The sequence below is a fragment of the Lygodium microphyllum genome, chromosome 24 (assembly GCF_053477565.2).
Source record: "Lygodium microphyllum isolate KBCC chromosome 24, Lygodium_microphyllum_v1.1.10, whole genome shotgun sequence".
Classification (NCBI taxonomy): domain Eukaryota; kingdom Viridiplantae; phylum Streptophyta; class Polypodiopsida; order Schizaeales; family Lygodiaceae; genus Lygodium; species Lygodium microphyllum.
The window spans coordinates 71,035,145-71,039,384 of record NC_141158.1 but is presented as its reverse complement, the minus strand read 5'-3'; the positions used below and the strand labels follow the sequence as shown (position 1 = coordinate 71,039,384).

General features: G+C 39.2%; 1 pseudogene; it reads right to left on the bottom strand.

Annotated features, from left to right (window-relative positions):
- Positions 1 to 318: 318 nt before the first annotated feature.
- LOC148015228 (putative glycosyltransferase STELLO1 pseudogene) lies at positions 319 to 1,940 on the bottom strand (annotated as a pseudogene).
- Positions 1,941 to 4,240: the final 2,300 nt, after the last annotated feature.

Below are 4,240 nucleotides of genomic sequence, written 5' to 3'. Positions count from 1 at the left end.
TTAGACATCCATTCCTATTTTGAGTTTCAGTTCTGACACATGGCATGTCTTTGAAGGCATCCTAGTATGTTTCAGAAGCATTAACACTCCAACATAATAGAACCTACTACTTTCAAAGCTTTAGTTGTGAAAAACTCTACCAATACAAGATGGACTAAAGAATACCAAAGAGAAGGCACCCCCTGGGACAATAGCTTCATTTCTCAATACTTATGTCCTTCATAAATCTATGAACTAAAAATCCTCCCAAGACATCAAGACAAGATTTTGTTTATGGATTAGACCTTCACAAAAAATGATATGAACTACAAACACAAGCTATTGGAATGTCCTGATAACTTTCAGCATGTATATCCACATTGAGGTAAAAGAGTATTTCTTTCCCCATCTGAGAAAATTTCCAACTTCAAAGCCTATTGTTGAAGCGTCAACCACACCAAGGTGTGTGGAAGGGAGTGCCAAAGGCACAAACTCCCAATGTACTGAATGATTTGTCAGAGCTTTCCCCCTGTCAATTTCAAGAGTGAACATTCTTGGTTGGGTACACCCCACTGAAACAAGATCCTGAAGCCAAGCCATAGTATAATCCACATCTTGAGCTGTCCAAAAACCTGCTTGAGCCACAATAGCTTAGATCATCAACTCATTTAAAGAAGGTTTCCTTTTTTGATCTCCAAGAGACCAAAAAGTCAGCCAGCGTGTCAACACTGTCATGTAATTCCTTGTCGTCTTCAAAGAAATGTGGCTTCAAGGTATTTTGCCGGTCGATCAATGGTGGATATAGTGTTACATAACCCCCAATCTCCCATAAGAGTCTTTGCACCCAATATCCCCTCATTATGTTTGAAACTCGAGGGTTTACTGATAGAGGAAGCATGAGCGCTCAAAAGCTTGAGAATGGAACAATGTATTGAGATGATTAATGGGAGCCATCATACCCTATGGAAGTGCAACAGGAGGGGCTTGTGTATCAAACTTGATATCAAACAACTTAGATTCTGATTTTTGAGTAATATAAAACACAACATCAACGTCAGGGAACCCATTGGCTAATCCTTGCTAAGAATAGACTGTTTTCCACTTGGCACATGTCCATAACAAAGCTTTGCATTTATGCTGCTTATAGATTCTAGAGGGAAGCCCCTAGGCCACACAGATCTCTGGCCAAAGTGAATGTAAGGGTTGACAATTTTTCTATTATGAAATGACAAATAGTGCAATAAAATATTGCTCTTGTTATTAGATAGCTCCAAGTCAAAGTGGTTGCTCAGATCCCCTCTATTACGGATGCATTCTCATTTGCATCATAGATCACCTTTGCACCATGCTAGATTGCCAACACTCTTCCTCACATATGAAACATATGGAAGGTGGGCAAGGATCCTATAACAAAGAGCTGCTTGCTGCTCAACTGATAAGAAAATGGCTCATCTCACTTCCCAATCACTTGGTGTGTCTGTATCTCCAACGGCAACAACTTGCCATCCCTACATTTTCATCATAGCTTGAACTTGCTCCTGAAAGAGTCAGAGGCTATTATCATGATCCATTTTTCTGCCTTGACAACATGGAATTTCCTTGTATCTACCAGTTTGTGCATCTTCTTGAAGTCTACTTCAAGGTATGGATTCTTCTTGGCACTCTTTGGGCCTGAGTGTACATAGAGGAGGGCCGAGGAGTCACTGTGGTTGCAAATGATGATGAGGATGAGGATACTGAGAAGCACAAGACCCAAGATAAAAAACTTGGGTAGGTTGCTTCTGGCTGAGGCAGTGAGGGTCCTTTCAAAGCAGTTGAGATTTGAGGTAAGCAGCTTTGAAGTCAATCTTCACCGCGGAAGCATTCTTGTCATCCTCATCTTTCCTGTGGGGCAGGTCTGCACCCTGCTTGTGGGCAATGGATGAATGCTGGGTCTTAGTTTGCTCCTGTTGGACAAGCATTGTGCGGGGGCTTGGTTTGCTCCTACTAGACAAGCATTGTGAGGGAGGATTAGATGTAGGGGTCATAGCACTGGCTCATGACTCCCCACACACAGACATGCCAACACAGATGCACACGATCTCAAGGTTTATGACATTTTTGCTTAAATTTTCTCTTGTGCGAGGGAATGGAAATGCAATGAGCTTTGCATTTGAAAATTGTGATTCCTTTAAGTGTCTTTTCTTTTTGGAACAATACGATTTATATTAATAGAGATTTACATCATTTAGAAATATCCAATATGGCTTTACCCAAAAACCATCACCCTAGCTCTTGTAGAGTAGCTTGAATGATATCTCAAATAGTAGGAGCAAGGTGTTGTTTGCATAAGGTCTCGTATGGTTTGAAACAAGCACCTATGGCAAGATGCACACACATTTGATTGCTCTTGGTTTTAGTCACTCACACTAAGAGCACGCTCTTTGTCCACATAAATGCAAATGTTTTGTTGATTCTCATTATTTAGGTGGACAATATGCTATTGATTGGGCTCCACGAGATGTGTATTATGCCCTTGAAGGTCAAATCACAACATTCATTTGATGTTACAAATCTTAGCTATTTGCATTACTATCCTGACATACAGTTCACTGTAGTAGTTGGGCGGGGGGGGGCACTGTCTAAGGTTTTCAATAAGGGTAAGGTTTTGAAATACACATGATCTAAACAAAAGTTGCACCTATGGGGCTCTAGCTTTCTACATAGGATTCATGTTTCTACGAAACCATGTGTGCTTCAAAATCATAGCTCTTACAATGTTCCAAAGCTTAAGGGTTTTGCCATCCAAGGCACCTTTGTCCTTGAAAAAGTGATAGACACATGCTAGTAGAAGCATTAAGACCCGCTTTGGGAGACCCGATTTTTTGGTTTAGTTATAATGTCTTTGCCATTGGGCATTGCCAAAACAAGTGTAGGATAGTTTTATGTCTCCCTAGAACAGACAAGGCATAGTACTGAAACTTTCTAAAATCGGAAAGTATATCTTTCATCAGTAGCTTTCTAGCCAATATCTTCCAAATGAACACATTCAACTTAGTAGAGGGGTAGCTTGCTAGACATCTAAGAGACTACTTTTTCTTCTCTAAGAGGTTTCTGGATATAAGTTCTTCTAGTTGCATTTTGACTTCAAGATGATTGCTTTGTTATTCCTCTCAAAATCCGCCCTCTTCTTTATCTTAACAACTAGCTTTCCCTTATGATTAAGCAATTTGTGGAGAGCATAAACAAAGGCCTACAAAACATGTGGAGGCCATCAAAATGAGAGCATCTATTCTCCTCTTCCATCATGATTGTCATCTCTTTTCTATACTTGATCTTAAGAGTATTGAAAAAAAGAGAGGGATGGGGTATCTCCCTCTATCAACCATCTCCCCTTTAATTGGATTTTCAAACTTTCAATCTTATTCGTCTCTTGAGCTATAAGAAAATCTTCAATATGTTCTACTAGGAGCCACTGTTTGAGAATAGCATCTTTATGACTAAGAGCAATATCATATAAAATAAACTCTTTACATCTAAAAACACCAACCATATGTTTTCTTCTAAATGCAATTTGATCTCTGCCATCTTCCTTTGAAAGTGCAATCTGATAAAAACATATAGCCTTCTAATCTAAGAGTAGGTTCAACTTGCCTTCAATGGAGGGTGATTTTGAAGACTACATCAATTGGACTGTGGTCAAAAGCCATGATAGCTAGGATAGTCCTCACCTTGATATGCAGGGCCAGTCACTAGCCCATTGGTTTACATATTCTCTATTTAATCTTGCTATCCTCCATGATGAATCTTTATGGCAACTATGCCATGCAAAGCATTGCAAGAATGATTGATATGATTGCATGAGGTACATCAATAAACCATGTTGCCTAAAAAGTGCATCCTAACTTTTCCTTTTTCCCGATAAGAATGTATAAGATGCAACAATCTATTAGTGCTCCAATATGTCACTTTCTAGGAGAGTACAGTTGTGCTTCACGCATGTACTTAACTCTTATTCCTTTAAGAGCTTCAAACCACATACATTTGTGATTACCTCTCACACATAACCTCAACTCACGCTCTACTAAAACCAATTACATCTACCTTTGCTATCCAAGAAATGATAAATGTAAATCAATATCGAGATGTAGCGAGAAAGGACTTACCTTTTTGTTGTAGCCTAGCTTCAAGGCTTATTGTATGCGTTTTCCAGAGGTTGAATACGTCATAATCAGATGTAAAGGTTGAATATGTTGTAATTAGATATATTTCACTTTGATCC